This window comes from Dendrobium catenatum, unplaced genomic scaffold (assembly GCF_001605985.2).
Source record: "Dendrobium catenatum unplaced genomic scaffold, ASM160598v2 fragScaff_scaffold_719, whole genome shotgun sequence".
Taxonomy (NCBI): Eukaryota; Viridiplantae; Streptophyta; class Magnoliopsida; order Asparagales; family Orchidaceae; genus Dendrobium; species Dendrobium catenatum.
In genome coordinates, this window is record NW_021319181.1 from 2,461 (window position 1) to 23,369 (window position 20,909).

The 20,909-nt window shown below is 30.3% G+C and overlaps 1 long non-coding RNA gene across 6 annotated transcripts; it reads left to right on the plus strand.

The window, feature by feature from the left end:
* The first annotated feature begins 2,473 nt into the window (after positions 1–2,473).
* LOC110101757 lies at positions 2,474–17,734 on the plus strand. Of its 6 annotated transcripts, none has more exons than XR_003701270.1 (10): positions 2,474–2,582; positions 9,344–9,448; positions 9,550–9,633; positions 9,714–9,809; positions 9,914–10,117; positions 11,701–11,811; positions 13,611–14,697; positions 16,224–17,131; positions 17,239–17,357; positions 17,462–17,734. It is a non-coding gene; the product is annotated as an uncharacterized LOC110101757 (long non-coding RNA). The 6 variants fall into 6 exon arrangements; XR_003701268.1 differs by having other exon boundaries at positions 16,224–16,742; positions 17,030–17,357; XR_003701271.1 differs by having other exon boundaries at positions 16,224–16,742; positions 17,186–17,357.
* The last annotated feature ends 3,175 nt before the right edge of the window (positions 17,735–20,909 follow it).

Here is a 20,909-nt window from a genome sequence, read left to right on the forward strand (position 1 = left end):
TTAATTATATATAGCATCCTACTGATTTAGCTGATTCATAATTTGATTAAAGTGTTGATCAAAATGAGTTTCCATTCTGTCAAAACGCTGGACCATTTCTTGATAGAAATTCTAGTCAGGTCCAGGTATAGGTACAAGTGCATGAGTAGGAGCTCCCCCTTCTTCCTCATAATCATCTCCCTTAAAGCTTTGATCTCGCCCAAAAAGTGCCCAAAAAGAAGCATCATTAAAGTAAGTAGGGAGTTTAGTGGGAGGATCATTATGGATAAGATTATATCTCATTTCTAAGATATAGGCAACTAGATGCCCTAAAGTCATATTTTTCTTTCTCTTATTATGAGGAAGTCTAATATCATAAAGTTTATAAATAAAATGCATGATAAGTTGGGCTTCATCAAAAGATTTTTCAGTCATTATCAAATAAGTGACTGTGGACGAAAGAGGAGTCATGTTTATGCGATCACTAGCTTTTGGAATAATTAAGGTTCTCATAACATGCTAGATAATCTAAGCATTTTGATTGAGAGTGTAAATATGAGACAAATGACTCACTTGGGCAATACCTCTAAGAGTTTGATTTATTTCAGACTAATGAAAGTCAACTCTAGAGGTTAGGGTGTGTGCTCTTATTCTTTGGGTTCTTAGGTGGAGGAAGTTGTCTAAGTACTCCTTGGTGATTTCTACTCATTGCTTGAAAACATAGGAGGTAATCCTAATGTGGTCCTGATTTACTTTCAGGTTAGCTAGAAAAATTTAGAATGTCTCTTTCTGATAGGTATAGATGATAATCAGGATAAATGAAAGTTGGGTTGAGGCGAATAGGGGCATGATAGAGAAATGGATATCATTCTGAATGAGGAGTCAGGAAGTGGTAATTTTCACAACAAAATATCTATAGAAAGCATCCTCATTCTCTTTGGACAGAAAGTTGCCATCCCTACTAGTTCTAGAGGATGATCCCTTAGAGATGCAGGGTCATTTTCTACTGCTTATCATTTCTAAGATTAGGACTCGAGAAGGTTTGAAAATAAATGAGAAAGTGATGAAAAACTTATCCAAAGACCTTTCAATTTAAAGAAAAATGACCTATCGTACATTACAAAATTGAGATCATACATACTATTACAAAATCGTATGAGACAAAAATAATTTTGTACATGCGAATATATATGGACAAAAAATAAATGGCTTTCTATAAAATGCCATTTATGAGGCATCATTTAGTACAGACTTTTTGACCATATGATCATATAGATGAATATGTATTCATCTAGGATGATCAGAATATTAAAGATCATTTAATAACGATTAGGTTCATCCCCCACAAAAATAGACAACAGGATCGTACAGATAAAATGGGATTTTGTACGTATGATCTAAAATCAATAATTGACATTAATTGGAAAACAGCCCACACTCATACAGATGAAATAACACATATCGTACAGGATGATGACATCATCATATAGTATAAAATTTTATGAAAAAACTAAGTTTTATATTCTTAACTTAGAAACCTACCATGTACATGTTACATAATTCATACAGTATGAAAAAATTTCGTATAGTACGAAAAGAATACTTAGAAAATAAGACATGATTAACAGAAAATCTTTTAAAAACCAATCACTTTAAATCCAATGACATGCAAAACATTGAAAAATAATACCAATGATAAAATACTAAAAGAAAAATTAAACAAAAATAAATAAAGTGAAAACACACAAACATACAAAATCTCACAAACAACCTAAGAAAAATAAACAACACATGATTACATAATAAATCAAGTTTGCATAATTTCAATTTAAACCTTAATATCAATCACACCTAATATGGTCCTTAAAATGCTAAATGTGTCAAAAACCAGTGATTTTGTAAAAATGTCTGCAAGTTGATTATCCATAGCAACATGATGCAATTCATTTTTTCTCTTATCTACATGATCTCTAATGAAGTGATACCTTATGTCTATATTCTAGATTCTAGAATATTGAATAGGATTCTTTGAAATGTATATGGCACTAGTATTATTACAAAAAATCAGAATTATGCTAATAGAAAATCCTAAGTCAATTAATTATTATTTTAATAAATAAAACTCTTGCCACATAACTACCTAAGATAATGTATTATACTTCAGCAGTAGATAGGACTACTGAATTATATTTTCTACTTGGCCAAAAAATTAAAGAGTTCCCTATAAATTAACAAGTTCAAAATATACATTTCCTATCAACCCTACATCCTACAAAATCTTATACTACAAAAAAAAAATTATTTTTAAAGGCATATTATTATGACCCTTTTATTTAAATGCCTTAAGAAATATTTATTACAGCAAATTTTATTTCGTGCTAAGTAACAGTGATTTGGCGTGAGAGGTTTGGCGTGAGGATGAAATCGTGCGATAAGTTATACTTACGGAGCCCGCTTCTTCTTCTTGTTCGCCGCAATCCTGTTCGACTCTTGTTCGCCTCATGTTCGCCTCTTTCACTTTTTCTAAGGTTCTCTATTGCCCGCTTCTTCTTGTTCACTTCTTCTTGTTGTTCTCCTCCTCCAATCGTTGCAGCCCGCGTTAGGTAAAATTCTTTTAATTCCTTTGAATGTCCAATGCCACTGTCTAGGGTTCAGAAATTTTTTTTTTCTTCTTTTGATTTCTAGGGTTCTTGAGATTATCTTCTTTTGATATTTAGGTTCTTAAGATTCTCTCAATTTTGAAACAATCGAATAAAAGGCGATTGTTTGTAATTACTGAAAGGTAAATATTTCATTAATACCCACCCGAATGCTGGTCAGGTAAATATTTCGTTGGTCTTAATACTCATCCGAATGTTGGTATGGTTTTATTTCTCTTAGTTTTCTTGTTCGATTGCTTCCTGTTTATATCAACATGTTGCTTTAGAGTTTATACTTTGCTTTACTTGACTTGATTACAGTTTCATGACATCATTACATTAATTTTTTTTCGCTTACAATTTAAAAATACCCTTACAACTAAAAAAAAAAATTCACTTACAAAGGATGTAAAAATATCCTGGTGGGGATAAACAATTTAAAAATCCCCCGGCTATTACTTTTTATTGAGTTTATGACTTTGAAGGATTTTTTCATCCTCTAATTCAGGGATTCTTCAAATGTTTATATGGGATGGAGAATTTTATTCTTGGTGATTTGGAATATGATCACAATATGCTCTGATATGATACCCAGTCTTGGATCTAGGAATGAGGAGTATGAATGTGGAAGCCCTTCTTCTCTAAACATGGATAAAAAGGGGTATATGTTTCAAGCATCAAGATTATAAGTTTCCTTAGACTTGAATCACTAATAGGTTATAGGATTGGTAATCAAGGCTACAAGGAAGCCTTAATTAGAAAATGAAATGTGGTGTGAAAAATATAATCCTTAAATTATTGGGTTTAAAGGAGTCACTAAATGAGAAATGCTGATTTAAGTTTTCCTTATTTTTGGGTGATCGACCAAATTGCATGAAAATGAGGAATATTGTGTGAAGTAAAACAAAGAGGGGAATTATGATCCAAGGAATTAAAAATAGTATATGAAAGACCAAATAGGAGATGAGACTTGTACACTTCTGCCCTTTCCCTTGTGCTCACACTCTTGATTTGCTTTTTGACATCAATTAATCTTGATTATTATGAGTTATTAAACCATGAACTAAGAAAATCATAAGTTTCTTTGTATGTTATATAACATTGGCACAGTAAAAAAAGAGTTTCTTTTATGTTGTTACTATGTATTTTACATTGTCGATCCCCGCCAAGGTATTTTAGAATTTAAAAATGTCGATACCTGCCAGGGGGCGCTACCCCCTTGGACCCTCGACCATATAATAGTTTAAAAAACCAATTTTGAGAATTTACTGAAATGTTATATTTAAATAGAATCACATTTTGTGCTAATACACTAAATGCAAAAAAAAAAGACTAGCTTACATCCTTTTTCAATTGGGGGTTATAGTCCTAAAATGATTCATAGGATTAGAACCATTATGTAGAGCTCAATACAAGTGATCAAATAAATAAGTGCAACACATAGTGCAAAGCTCAGTATAAGTGACAAATTGAATAAATAGGAGAACTAGCCTCAAGTCACCTATTGATAAGTGCGTACAGTTATGAAATTAAGTTCAAAGATATATGTTTTTTTTTACTTGAAAGTTGTTTTAAGAAACAGTAAGAAAGTAATCACAAACAAAGCCTTAGTTATCATGACATCAAAGGAGACTAATTGTTTATCAGAGCCCAAATATGAATAATCACCAAGGTAAAATAGTTAAGTCAAGCAAAACTACATTTTGAAAGAATTAATCCAAGCATTGAGAGCATAGAGTTCATTTCAGGGATGTGATGAACTAAAAAGAGTTATAATAAGAGCAAATACTCAAGTCTACCTACTTTCTCTCAAAATTTTAGCAAATGAATCTTCCAAATAAATAGGCTAACATACATGTTTTTAAGTTTATGAATATCCAGATTATTGAGATTGAATAGAAGTAACACATTGTTCAATTAATGTGTTCCACCATAATCATCCTTAAAAATCTATTTAAAATTATTTTTTTACAGAATTAAAGAACTTTATAATAATAATGCAATATATTTGACAATAAATAAAAAATCACAATATATAGAACATTCCAATGTTTTAAAGGCTTCATTTTCTACTAAACTAATTACAAAAATTGTGTTAGCGTCTTCTGAATTAACTACGATGATTCAATGATATTTCATTTAAATATTATAAAAATTCCCTTTTTTTCTTAAAAATATTACAACCTAAAAATAAAGGAATCAATCAATAATATAGTTTTAATAATTAATAAATTACATTTTGTATTTCCTTTTATTTATTTGTTTTTTGATAATATAAATAAGGGATAGAGGTTTAATAACAACATCAGATTCGTTAATGAGGAGATCGGGGGATAAGAGAATGATTTCACTCTATAAACTATCTTTGATCGCTAATTTCTTGCTTCCTTCAACAACTTTCCTTTTTCCTTTTTCATTTTTTAAAAGGGTAACTTTGTTGGCTAACTTTCCTCTTTCCTTTTTCCTTTTTCATTTTTTAAACTATCTTTTGATCTTTGATCGCTAAAATTCCAAAAATCTAAATGAATTGTATGGCTAAAATTGTGTACTTTCATGCTTAAATTATAATGATGATTAGGGAGGACCTGAATGCTCAGAGACACAAATTTGAAAGAAAATTTAAATGCAAAAGCATATGTTGAAGCATATCTAGAGAAAGAAATTGAACAACAAAGTAGAAATCCAGCAGGAATCATCAAGAATTTTCAATCCCCTATTTAAAAGACTAGACTATGATTTGCCAAAATTTATTATCAATGTTATTATATAAGATTTTATTTTTTCATGAAGAGTTTTTTTAGTCATTGCTTAATAACTTATTTATTTATAATGCAAATCAAATAGTTTACTTTAAACCCTTTGAATATGCATCCACTAGCTCTCATGATTTCTAATATTCCTTTCTCCTTTCTTATATGAAGGTTATAATATGGAAATGGATAGAAGTTGGATGTATTGTTCGAGGAGTAATATGGTTTTTAAAGGAGTTAAAAACTTTCTAAATTTTGCATTCAATAATGGAAGTTCAAGTGGAATGATATTATGCCCATGTAGAGATTGTGGAAATGGCATTTGTAGGACAAGAGATGATGTTGAAGCTCATTTTCTTTGGAGAGGATTCAAACCTGGATATTACCATTGGACTACTCATGGGGAAACTTCATTTAAAAATGACATTGGATCACATTCTCTCATTGATAATGATGTTAATGATGACATGGAAGGGTTATTAAATGATGCATTTAGGTTTGAAAGTAATACTGCAGATGAACGAGAAGAAATTAATAAACCAAACGTAGTTGCTGCAAAGTTTTACAAGTTCATAAGTGACTCACAACAAGAATTATTTCCCGGATGTAAAAAAGTTTTCAAAACTTGATTTTCTTGTTAGGCTACTTTAGCTTAAATGCCTTGGTAATTGGACTCAAAAATCATTTACTATGTTGCTTGACTTGTTAAGGGAAGCAATTGAAGATATCCGTCTACCAAATTCTTATTACGAGACAAAGAAGATAATTCAGGATTTGGGCTTGAGTTATTAAAAATATGATGCATGTCACAATGATTGCATTTTATATTGGGCTCCTCATGAATTTAAGAATTAATGTGATATTTTTAATGAGTCAAGATGGGTTGCAGAAGATAGCACTTCAAAAGATATATCAAGTAAAAAAAATAAAATGGTTGTAGGAAAAGACATATGGCACTTCCCATTAACATCAAGATTGTAGAGATTATTCATGTCATCTAAGACTGCATCATATATGATTTAGCATAAAGAAGATCGTATAAAAGAAGGTTGCTTGAGGCATCCGACAGACACTCCAGCTTGGCAGCACTTAGACTATTTTTGCTGTATATCCTATAAATGTATGATTGGGTTTAGCATCAGATGGATTTAATCCATTTTGGACAATGAATTAAACTCATAGTACTTGGCCTATTGTATTGATGTCATATAATTTGCCACCTAATTTGTGAATGAAATCACAATACATGATGCTTTCTTTGCTTATTCCTGGGCCAACTCAACCTGGAAATGATATTGATGTTTATTTACAACCACTTGTAGCTGAGTTAAAAGAGTTATGAGAAATTGGTGTGCAGACTTACGATACATGTTCTAAGGAGAATTTTCAAATGTAAGTTTCATTATTATAGACTATAAATGATTTTCCATGTTATTCTAACTTATCAGGTTATAGTATAAAAGGGAAGTTTGCATGCCCTATTTGTCAAGAGAGTACATGTTCTGAGTGGTTACATTCCAGTCATAAAATATGTTATACGGGACATCGGAGATTCTTAGATCATGATCATCCTGATAGAAAAGATAATCGATCTTTTAATGGTTCTGAAGAATATGGGACAATACCAACACCAATTAATGGATCCAAAATTGTTGACATGCTAAGAAATATAAATGTGAAGTTTGGAAACAAAACATCTGCTAATCCTAATTTTCCTTCTAATTAGAAGAAGTTTAGTATATTTTTCAAGTTGCCATATTGGGGAAAAAATCTTTTACGCCATAACTTGGATGTTATGCATATTGAAAAGAATGTATGTGATAAGATTTTGGGTACGTTGTTAGATCTTGATTGAAAGACAAAAGATCATTTGAATGCACATAAAGACATGGAAAAAATGGGAATACGTCCTACATTGAACCCTACTTGTACTTCATATGGACATACTTATTTACCTGCAACATGGTTTACAATGAACAAAAAAGAAAAAGAAATTTTCTGTAAAGTATTGAAAAATATTAAAGTGCCAGATGGATATGCATCTAATATTTCAAGACGAGTGCAAATGAACCCATTGAAAATACTTCGTTTAAAGATCCATGATCATCATATAATAATGCAATAATTGTTTCCATTATGCTTAAGACGAGCCCTGCCTAAGTTAGTTCACTCTCCTTTGATTCATTTAAGATGTTTTTTTCAAGGCTTGTACTCTAAAGTTCTTGTCCCAATTGAGCTTATTAGATTGGAAAAAGAAATTGCAACTACACTTTTCCATCTTAAAAAAATATTTCCTCCTGCTTTTTTTGATATCATGGTGCATTTGACAATTCACTTGGCCACCGAGCCAAGGATTGGGGGTCCTGTATATTATCGTTGGACGTATCCTATTGAGAGGTTAGAAATTATTTAATGTATTATTATTTAATTTATTATATCTAACTTTAATAAAAAAATTATATCATTTATTAAACAATTTTTTTAGATTTTTGGGTAAGTTAAAGTCATATGTTTGAAATAGAAGTCGTCCAGAGGGATCAATTGCAGAAGGTTATATTGCAGAGGAATGTTTAACATTTTGCTCTTTATATTTTGCTGAGCATGTGGAAATAAGGCATAATCAACTTGGAAGAAATGAGTTGGATGAAAATATTTTGAATGAAGGACTTAATATCTTTAATACAAATGGTCAGGCACTTGAAAAAAGATAGGTCAATATCTTCAATGATGACACACTCATAAAAGCACATCGATATGTCCTTTTCAATTGTGAGGAAATAGAGTCATATGTTAGGTAAAAAAAATTAGTTAGAGAATACATATTTTCTTTTTTCTATATAATTATTATTTTTATATTCTTATAAAATTTATGATTATATACAGTGAACATTACACTATAGTTAAAGAAATGATAAGACAAAAAAGGTCTCGCTATGGAGAGCATGAAGCTAAAAGAGTGCACAATGAGGATTTCATTTCTTGGTTTGCTAATAAGGTTAGTGTTATAATGCTAATGTAATTTACATAAGAATTTTTACTGATTACATCTACTTTATTTTAATAGATTGCTTCAATTGATCCATTGAAGGATGATACTATTTCTACTGATTTGAGGAGCTTAGCTAGAGGTCCATCAAAGTTGTCACTCTATACAAGAAATACCTTATAAATGGTTTTAGATTTTATGTTATAGATTTGATGAAAAAAAGAAAAACACAAAATTATGGAGTGATGGTTAAAGCTCTAACTTCAAGCTTTGCAAGTATCAAAGATAAGAGCCCTATTTCAAGTAACTTGACATAGTATGGGATCTTAAAAAATATAATTGAATTGGACTACACAGCAGAGCGAAGAGTTGTTTTATTTGAATGAGATTAGGTTTCTAAAGGGAAAAGACTTAAGGAGGATGAGGATGGCTTCATCTTGACTAATTTTAATAAAATTAAATGACATCAAGAACATTTTGTGCTTGCTTCTCAAGTTCAACAAGTTTTTTTATGTGGAAGATCCTATTGATCCTACATGGTACATTGTTGTTACAACATTTCCAAGAAATGATATTAATAACATTCACATAAGCACGGATGTTGATGACTACTTGCAAAGTAAGACTTCTACTCAACAATATTTTATTGATGATGAAGTTCAATGGACTTGAGATGAAGTTGATGGCATACTACTAGAGTAATTTATTTGTGTAATGTTTATTTTGTAATGTTAGACCTTTTTTTTACTTATATCATTAGATCCTTATATCAATCTAATTACTATGTAACATGTTGTGGTTTTATGTGTTTCTTATGTGTGTTTATCTGAAGGTTGCATTTAGTTTTTATGTGGTGAACCTTATATTTTTTTTGAATATATTACATACTTTATTTTTCTCCATAGATTATGTGAGCAACATGGGAGATAAATTGCATTATTTATCTTATTAAACTTTACTCATGTATATGTTTTATAATGATTTTTAAGAAATGGCACCACACACCAGAACACATGTTAGAAATACAGGATATAGAGAACAAACTGAAGTTGAAATAGATGTTCCAACAAATACCATCGAAAATTATGTTGCAGGTATGCCTCTTATTTAAGATATTATCAAACTTTATATGCTTAGCTTACATTTACATTTATTTTACTTACAAGACTTTAATTTCAATATATTTTTTTCATAGTAGGTACAAGCAATGAGGACCAAAAACAAAAACGAGGTCCAACACATATGTGTAGTATTTGGGGATATCATGATACCCGACATGGTGGAGAATGACTTCTTGTTAATTTTAACAAATATGGACAACCTATTGGACAAAATAAATCATTATTGTCGATTTTTTAGGAACTATTGCTCGGAATGGGAAATCTGCACCTATTGATATAAGAAGTTGGGATCAAATGCCAAAGTCTTTAAAAAAATATGTTAGAAGTTGTTCAGGTATTTATCTTCATAATATGTCTACTTGTTTTGTTTGATTTTAGTTTCATTTATAAAATAACAAAATTCTTTGGATATAATATTAAATATTTTATTTTTTTCAGGAGAAATTTGAGATTACTCGTGCTAGTGATGTATGGGTTCTTCAATCAATTGGGAAGAAATGGAGGAATTGGAAAGCAGACTTTAAATCTTGATATTATGATCCAAATATGCCTACATAATTACAACTATGTAATGTGCCAAGAAGGATACTCAAAGATCAATGGAAAAATCTTCTTTCATATTGGAATTCAGAAGAATCAAAGGTATATTATCATAACTTATAAATTTTAAAGTGTTATTCATATCATATTTTTTATTAATTCGCATTTTGTATTTAGTGTATAAGTGAATGAAATAAAAAGAGTAGGTAAAAAAAGAGTTTGATGCACTTAACTGGAAAAAGGAGTTTCGGTCAAGTGCGTGAAGATCAGGTAAATTATATATATGTTTCTATCAGTGTGTGTGTGTTATACTTAAATTTTGAAGTCAATTATTCTTTTATTTTTATTAATTTTTTAAGGAAAAAAGCATAGGTCACTCACCAACAAGAGTTGAAATGTTTGAAAGGAGTTACACAAAAGAAGGAATTATTAATAATATTGATTCTTGTGAAGCTTTGGTAAGTACTTATAATAAACTATTGCATAATACAAAAATTTATATGAAAGAGTTAATATTCATTATATTTAGGAAAAAATGAAGGAAATAAGAAGTCAAAAATCTCAAATAGAAGATGTTAGAAGAGATGATATTTTCTCAAAGGTTCTTAAAAATGACAAGGTTGGAAGAGTTCGCATGTATGTATTTGGTGTAACTCCTTATGTTGCGTGGGGAGAAATCCCAAATCGAAGTAGCGCTTATCTATTAATAGAAGGTTACAAGGAAGCATTCAAAAAAATGGAAAAACAAGTCCAAGAACAAGGTGAGGTAATTGCTAAAATGAAGTTGGATATGCAAAGTACACAACATGCTACTAATAGCACCTCATTAAGAGCAACTCAATATTCTCAAAATGGTGATGTACACTCTTTCAATGATAGTGCTCATATTCAAGTAAGCAAACTATTTACTTATGAACTTATAGAGCCATATTTTAATCTTTCAAATGTTATTACAAATTTTAGTTAGATCTTCTAAACTTCATATGTATAGGTTGGAACTAAAGTCTCAGTCAAAAGTGTTCTTGATTCTATTAAAATTATGGCAATTGGATATGTTCAAAGTATGGATCCTACACATATGACTGGTAATTATCCATTAGGTCCTAATTGGTGTTCAGTTCATATAAGCATTCCTGTGAATTGGGAAGAACACTTGATTAGATTGTATAGTACTTTAACAACAATTGGACATGCAATTGGAACTTATGTTGCTTGGCCTCAAGCTTTAGTAAGTATTTTTTAATTTTAAATTTTTTTATTAAATAATCAAATTACTTATATTTATGTAATTAATTTAATTCAGGTTGTTCGTGAAGAAGATTAATATACACCATGAAGTATTTCTTATGAGTTCACTTTGATTTGAATAGTCTTACATATACTATAAAATTTGTTTATATATATGTTGATAGAATTTGGTTATACGGTTACTCTTTCTTCATTAGCATTTTTATTTTGCATATTCTTATGTAGTATTGACACATGAAACAAGAATCATTATTAGAAGATGTTTGCAAAAATTTAATTCAGATTGTTCGTAATGGTAATTTTTTACGTTATTTGCTTTCTATTGCATGAAGATTGGGCTTTATGCTAATATTCTTTGATGTTTTCTCATTTGCTTTTTCGATATTCTTTGGATTACTGTTTATGCTATTTCTCAACTGAAAATGTCTAATCCTTAGACACAAATGTGAGTGGAGATGTCTTTTGAGGATCAAGCAGTGAGAGGAATTTGGAGGAAGCTTAAAGTGGAGATCTCTGATGGCTGTGCATTTAAACTATTTTAAGTTTCTGTGAGTTGATAATTCTTCTTTTGTCCAAATTGCTAAAATTTCTATGACTGACCATGATACTTTGGAGAATGGTTTAAATAATACAACAAAATTTTATTATGAGTATGAAAATATCATGGACGATGTTTCTAAGATTGATAATTAAAAAATGGCATCACATTGTTCATTTAGCAAAGTCACAGGAAGTTCTAAATTTTCTGCTTTTAGACATAAAAAAATTTAATAAATCTACCAGGTGGGCATGATTATACTGTAAATCAGCATTCCTAGTATGGAAATTGGAAATGACACTATTGTGAACGTCGAACCTATGTTGCCTTTCTCTTATTCATTGATTTTGATCTGTTACCTTTTTTTTCTGGCATGGATACATGCGTAGACCCAGATTGGTAGGATGGATGTCAGCTGCTCTTATCGGATTAATGGTTTAATATAAGACAGTTGCAATTTTAGGATGATTGTTCAGCCTTCACCTACTTTGTCTTGGATGGTTCTTGCAGTGTTTCTTATAAAGAAAGCTATTATAGTTTAGGAAGTGGACAATGTTAGAATGCTTTGAACCCCCATAATGCATCAAACTATTTCTTAAGTTTTTAATAACTCACCTGGTGATAGATTTAGCTGTTGGTATTTGTTTAAAGTTTATTTTCCAAATTGCCGCTGCATTTGTATTTGGATACAACTTTCTTGCTGCTTTTAAGAAATATCTATGATAGAGGTTTCACAATTAGATCGACTAATGTGGTGATTGTAGAAAATCTATCATCTAACATATCTATAATATCATAGTAGTTTTCAAAAGCTCTACTTTGCCCACAACAAATTTTCAATAAATTTAATGAATGTATGCAGCTGTCCCAAGCCAACCGTCAAATACACTATCTGTTGGTGATGGATCCTCTATTTTTCTGATATGCGTTGTTTGAAAAATATAAGGAGAACTTAAGCTATAGTTTTTAATGTCATTTTCTTATGCTATAAGCTAGTTTCCCCTACAATCATAGGGGATTTTACATGGGATGTGCAGGCGTTCTTCTCCTAACTAATTATTTTTTATAAGTATTTCCTGGAGGGAAAGTATCTGAATTTATTAGTGGAAAGGAACCTAGTGATTTTTCAACAGACCTTTCCTTTGATTTCTCCCATATTTGTTGCTCTTAGAGTTTAACCTGGTGTTTTTCTCCTAGCTACAAATCTTGTTTGTTGAAATGATAATGCTGACAGGTTCAACATTGTTCCTTGTTTTGCTCTACCTGTTCTTCATAATGATTGTCATTTCTAGCTAAGATGTATTGATTAAACACATTATTATTTGTGTTGAGTTCTGAGCTGAAGCATTCTACTTCAAAAATGCGAGGAAATAATGTGTTCAATAGACAAAATGAGAGCTATTGTTTGAACATTGGGATATTGATATTGCAACGTTAGATTTTTGCATTATGGTTCATCATGAGAATTTGTGAGACCGCTAAATTTTGGGCTCATTTTGATTGTAACAAGGATATTGAGGAATGTAAAATTTCATTATATTGTTTCATTTTTCACTCAAATTTGTGTGTACTTTTAAGATTCAAATTCTTCGAGTACGATACAAGTGCTGATTTATAACTTCCAAAAAGGATTCTCATTGTACCATGCTATTAGTTTGGCATGAACATTTGGCTTCAAAATAATCTTGTTTCACCTGGATGGAATTTAAGTCCCTAGTACAAGCTTTGTTATACTATGGAGATTTCTCTGTTTGAGTTTTTGTACGGTTGTGGCTGATTTCTTGGATTTTGTCATTGTTTCCTTTTTAGCTCCATGGTTGCCTTTATTTACGAAGCCTGAGGTTCTTCTGTTGCAAAGGATCGGTTTAATGTCTTTAACTCGACAATGATGAAAGTTGTTATTATTGATCCATTCCCTATGACGACCATTTCTGCAACCAGCTTTTATGGAAGGTAGTTTTTCTGCAACCTGACTTCTAGGAAGGCAGTTTTGGCAACTTTGGGAAATTTTATCTGATGTGCAATTTGGTTTGGTATTTAGTTTGCATCTTTTGCATTTTGAATCCAGCTTAGTTGGTTTTTGTTATTACTTTTTTCACCTATGATTGTGCAGTAGCACTTGTGCCGAGTTAAGTTTTATTAAACTGTTTAGTTGTTGGGAGATATGGTGATTGATTCCTTAGAATGCAGACCATGCTTTAATTTTTTTTTTTTTTTTTTGAAACAGTGGAAAATATACAATCTTAATGCACAAGTGATTTATTGCATGGATGTTATTTGTAACCTAATTTACTTGGGAAGAAAAGCTTCCATGGCTAAAATGTTCACACACAATATTGAGACATATAAAGAACCAAACTGTTTACTGAGAACATTTTATTAAGTAAAAGCCTTCAAATTCTTGCTAGTAGTTGATAGATTATCACTAAAACACCAAATAGGCAGAAATCCCTAGGCCCAAATTGATTTATGATTTCACTAACAAGTAACAATTTATATTGACTGTCTTTGTTTATTGAGATTTATGGATTTAGGTAAACCTTACAGAATATGCTGAGAAACACAAAGCAAACATGTTTTACTTATGGACAAACAGGTAAGTACTTATGTTTGTGCAACACTTTGTTTAGGGTTTTATATTTAAGACTTCTTTATATTTTTATTGAACCAAAAAAATATTTTAGTTGACTATAAAATTGTTGTACTTCTTTTTATTATTTTTCAAATTTTATTCTACTACTCCCTTAATTGTTCCTTCTCAAGCAATTCTTTAGCGGCCTCTGTAATTCAGTCCAAGAAAAGTTCTGATGTTGTTTAAACATGGATATTCCAGCATTTATGTTCAGAGAACTGGATAGAAACGTGATGGTTGTGGAATATTTTTCAAGCATAAAAGGTATATGTACTCTTATTTTGTGCCATATAATACTCTTACTGGTATGTGCAGTATTGTAAATGAGAAATCCAAATAAGTGAGCTTTGTCTCTTTCATGGCTTTTATCTTATTGTTAAAACCATAATTAAATTACTTTTATATTTGGGAGTTGTTCATATTTCAAGCTGCTTTTCAAGAGATACAACTAATAGTCTTAACCATTGGAATCAGGAAGTTCTTTAACATGCCACAAGATCTAATAAAGTTATAGTAGTAATGTTTTGCTTAAAATACGACGGGATTTGTATGAGATGAGTAATTCCTTTCAATATGACCTTTGCTAATTTTTGCCTCTTTAATAATCAGCATTTTGATGCTTATGTGTTTCAGAAGTGTCCCGCAGGTCATATGAACTAGGTGCTTATCAATGCTAAACTTACTTTTCTTTATGTGTTCATTGTAAACAAGATTGCAATAGTGTCCGTTTTTTTTTTTAAATAATTTTTTCTAAAATTTGTGACTAGAATCGTATGCTTCAAAATCTCACTTATTCAAGATATAATCACTGAAACTATTGCTTTCTAATTCAATAGTGCGCATACACAAAATCATATGCATTATCATCCTTTATTAGTGTTTATGTTGTTATATTGTTTATTATTGTTGCTGATTCTTTCAAAATTCAAGGAGCTTGTGACAATTATTTGAAATTAAATAACCTTTATTTTGCAATCACGGGCCTTTTGGAGTGTCACTTATTGCAGGTCATGACGAGAATGGGCCTAGTTTGTAAGTACTTAAATATTTAAGTTCTTTTGCATTGAAACAATGTTTATTTTTGTATCTTCCGTAATATAGGATATTAACTTTCATATTAAAAATTTCACTTTAGCAATGTTTGTGTGACTAGTTCAACTCTCAAGTGAATTTGGAGGCCCCATTTGTTGATTGTTTCTGGATTTTTTTTATTTGATTTGGTGCTTTGCGTGGTTATTTTATGTAGCTAATTTAAGCGCTTAGTTTCACTATTTATTAATTTATTTTTGATCCTCATTATTGGTATCAGGCCCCATCAAGAATATTTGCATGTTTATATTAAGTTGATATTCAATCATTGAACTTATGCCCAAATTGATAAATTTAATTCAAATTCAAATTTTTCTATTGGGTGGCATTATCTAGAAGCGACAAGCCTTAAACTAACTCAAATGCGGTGAGAATAGGTAATTGTTTGCTTGGATAATTCCTATAAGATACATGTCACGATTTAACATGAGAATGTCGGTGAAGTAGAAAATGGTTTGCTAGAACGCTATCCACAAGTGACAAATAATGACACCTATTATGATGTAAAGTAGAAAGAGCTGTTATGCATAAAATTAAATTTTATTTTATTAAGTAGATTTTGGCACTTTAAAAGGGAATAAAAGTGAATTAAATGATGGGATGATTAGTTGAAAATTTAATATCACTTGTTTATTAAAAAAAAAATCAAATGTAAATTTACCCATGAGGCTCTTAATAAAATTTGCAAGTTTAATCTTCAGAATGTGCCACTTGCTTTACTAGTTCAGTTTATGAGGGAGCATCGGTCCGAGTGGGCTGATTCAGGTGTTGATGCTTATTCAGCTGCTTCACTGGGAACAAGTCCTAATTATGTCGTTCCTGGTTTGAGGGTCATTAATGGTTTTTTGGGCAGCCATATCATTATTCCTCTTACTCATACTGTGGAAAATGAAGAGGTCTTGGAAGTTCTAACCATTACATTCCAAATTACATTTGAGAATAGTGCCACAGTATATGATTCCATCAGAATATTGCCACAGTATAATATCCAAGCAATTGAAGATCAGTTTTGACCATTGCATTCCAATTTAAATTTGAGAACCATCTCCGTGAAATGTCACAGCAACGGCTCGACAATATTTTTGAAGTGTTGTGGCCTCAGTCCAACGGGTAGCAATGGCAATTTCTCCCTCTAGACTTTGCAACCAATTAAGAATGAAGCATACTCCTGGTTCACCTGAGGATTACACCCTGTTGTTGTGGATTTCTCGAAGTTACTGGTATGTATCATGAGCTCCACATAATGAAATAGAATTACTCAAAATAGCATTATATTTTGTTAAAACAAAACATTTATGTAAAAAAAATTTATTTAACACAAATCATTAATTTTTTTTGTTGTGCGTCTTTATTCCCTGATTTATGCTTGAATACAGAAGTATTTTATTTATGCTTGAATACAGAAGCACCAATTTGGATTTTGTGTCATTCTTTATAAAGTATGCTGTCTACTTCTCTTATTTATTTCTTAATTATTTTTATTCCATGAATGATATTTTATTACAAGTTTCATACTGGAGTTGAACTCATTAGAACCGATACTCATGCTGGTGAAACTCTGAAATTCCTATGTCACTATCATGATGTAATCATGTGTTGTTCTCTCAAGGTAAGCTTTTTTGTTTGTTTTTTTCTTGTTCTTGAACTCAACTTTCTAACCAAGGTACCATATAAACTCTAAGCATGCTTCTCCCTTGTTCACCTTCGCTAACCAAGTTGGACTTGACCTGCTTGAAACAACTCTCGTTGGCCTCCAAGACATTTCGCTGAAGAAGATACTTGATGACACCAGTTGAAAAGTTCTATGCTCTTGGTTCCCTAAGATAATGCAACAGGTCATCTTTTAGCAACTGAAACTATATTTAAAAAGCTACATTTCAATAGTCTTCATGATTTGATTCATGTTTAAAACTACTTTGTTTCTTTATTCTTGTTGCAGGGCTTTGCCTATCTCCCAAATTGCATCTACATGTAGAGCATGGGGTGCCTGGTGTCCTACGAGCAGGCCATCGCTTGGAAGGTCCTACACGAAGATCTCTTTCTAAGATTAATGAGCTGAATATAAACTAAGATTGGCACTTGTTTTCAATTTTGGTTTTTTTATCTTAATTAACATGAAGAACCAAGCGATGTGTTTGGTGACGATTGTAATATATTGATTATGTACATATATGAAGATTGAAGTAGAATTTATGTTGTATTTAAGGTGGGAAATTTTTGTAATTTTATATTTATGAAATATATTTTTTATTTGTAGAAAAATATCATATGTAAGCTGGCTCTCATATGTACGTGAGATATTTAGAAATTTGATTGGAGATTAATTATTTGTAATCAAAATATTATGATCCAACATAATTAATTGATAATTAAATGTAATTAATATTGTATATATTGAGGCATATAATGATGCTATATTATTAAAAAAATTTCATTAAATTGGTGTTGGAAAATCAAATATCTTTGTGCAACTTAAATGTGCCTTATTATAAAACATATTCCATCAAATAAATGTTTTAGGAAAGTTAGCATATTATGACATATAATATTTGTCATATGTATTAATAAATTCCATCATATGAAGGTGTTAGAAAATCTTGTCTATTAGGACACTTTATAGGTGTCATTGAAGATATTATGCCATCAAAATTATATGTCATGAAAGTTTAGTTTTTAAGGCATATAAGAATGCCCTTAACCCTATGCCAACGGCCACCTAAATGACAGCATTGTTTGATGCCCTAATATATAATGTGCCCTAATAGATACATATTAAGGCACTTTAAGGTGCCTTAAAAGCCATTATTTTTTGTAGTGTACGTACTAATCAGAATATCTAATAATTTCATAAGAAGAGTTGTGCTTAGGATACCAAATCCATAAGTTTTAAGTTCCCAAAAGATATCTCATAATTCTTTTAACTACTATCAAATATGATTTATTTCAATTAGATTGAAATCTAGCACACAAATAAATACTAAATATGATATCTAATCTGCTAGCAGTCAAATAAAGCAATGATCCAATTATTCCTCTAAATTTCTTTTGATCAACAAATTTTCTCTTAGGATCCTTATCTAACTACACTAAGGAACTCATTAATGTAGTCACTGATTTAGCATTATCCATTTCATTATTTTTGAGGATGTCCTCAATATACTTTGGCTGACTAAAAAAAGTTCCTTCCTCATTTAGCTTTATAGTAAAATTAAGAAAATAATTCAAATCTCTCATTAAACTTATCTCAAATTAACTACTCATTATTTTTAAAAAATCATCACAAATTATTTTTTTTATAGATCCAAAATGGATATCATCAACATATATTTAAACAATGAATAAGTCATCTCTTATCCTTTTCAAAAAGAGAGTGGTGTCTACACTTCCTTTCACAAATGATTTCTCTAATAAGAAAGTGTTTAACCTCTCATACCAAGCCATAGGTGCTTGTTTCAGTCCATATAAAGCCTTTTTCAATTTAAATATATGATCAGGGAATTTAGAATTTTCAAAACATGGAGATTGCTCAATATAAACATCCTTTTATATCACCTTATTTAGAAAGGCACTCTTAACATTCATTTGATATAATTTAAAACCTTTAAAACAGGCAAAGGCTAACAAAACCCTAATTACTTTAAGATTGGCTACATGGGAAAAAATTTCTTCAAAATCAATCACTTCGATTTGATTATACCTTGGTCACCAATCTTACCTTATTTTTAATCACAACTCCTGAATCATTAATTTTATTTTTGAACGTCCACTTAGTTCTAACAACACTTTGATCCTTAAGCCTTTCAGTCAATTTCTAAACATCATTTCTTACAAATTGATTTAATTCTTCATAAATGGCTAAATCCTAAAATTCATTTGAAAGTGATTGATTTATATTAATGGGTTCAATTATTGATATAAAAGAAAAATGGTTCACTTGTTTGCTAAGTCCATGCCTACTCCTAACACACTCACTAGGTTCACCTAAAATTAAGTCCTTAGAGTGATTCTTAGAAAATCTACATTCTCTAGGCAAATGGTTTTCTTTTTCAACATCTTTTCTAAATTTATCTTTTCAATTCCTTAAGAGGTATTTTCAATATGATCATCTTCCAATCTTAGCTCTTCCAAAATGTCATATTCATCAAACAATATATGTGTGGTCTCCTCAACTATCAAAGTTCTCTTGTTAAAAACTATAAAAGATTTTCCAACACTAGAATATCCAAGAAAAATTCCTTCATCAGATTTAGGATCATATTTTCCTAAAAGAATTTTATCATTATTGTGAAAGAATACTTTACATATAAAAATATACAAATGTGAAAGATTTGGTATTATACTCTTAAGAAGTTCATAAGGTGTCTTATTCAATATAGATATAATATTCATTCTATTTAGAATATAACAAGTTGTACTAACCGCTTCAACCCAGAAATATTTTGAAAGTGAGTATTCTGCCCACATAGCTCTAATGGCTTTAATTATAATTATATTCTTTCTTTCTACTACTCCATTCTATTGAGGGGTCTTAGGTGTTGAAAAATTGTGATTAATTCCTTTCTCTTTATAAAAAACTATAAATTTCTTATTTTTAAATTCACCTCCATGATTATTTTGAATTGAAAAATCTCACATCCTAATTTCATCTGAATCCAAGTATAAAAATTTATAAATTCCTTAAATGATTCACTCTTATGAAATAAGAATTTAACTCAAGTGAATCTTGAAAAGTCATCAACCCTAACAAATCCAAACACTTTATGTGAGACCTCGTTCCCTTACTGTTCCTCTCTTCACTATTGATATCTGGGGCATCACACTTTACCTCCTAGACTTACAGTACTAACTTGTCAAAAAAGATCTATGTAAATGATTTTTAATGGTTTGCTAGTTCTAAGATTCTTAATGGAATGAAAGGAAGACTTCACATGTTTTCATAATTTATATGCATCACATAGGTGATCCTTAGTAAAGTCTAATTTAGGTATTACTTTAACCAATTCTTTTTAGATAGTTTTCCAAACATTTTTCATGCTTGCATGATAAACTCTCCTATGTCATAATCATGATTCATCAGTAATTATTTTGAGACAAAAGATATTAGAATATTTAATATAATTCAAATTAAGCATGTACACATTATTTTACTTAATTCCATATAAAATATCAATATCATTTTGGCTTATTATGCAGCTAGTGGAAAAAAAATTTATACTATAACTTTTATTACATAGTTGACTAATACTCAATAGTTTTACTTTTAGCCTTCTAACAAAAATATATTTTTAATGAAAAAATTATCCAAATTTCTAATCATGCATGTACCTACCACTTTCCTAATGGTATTATCTCCTAGTGTAACATTGCCTCCATTCCTAGCTTCTAAC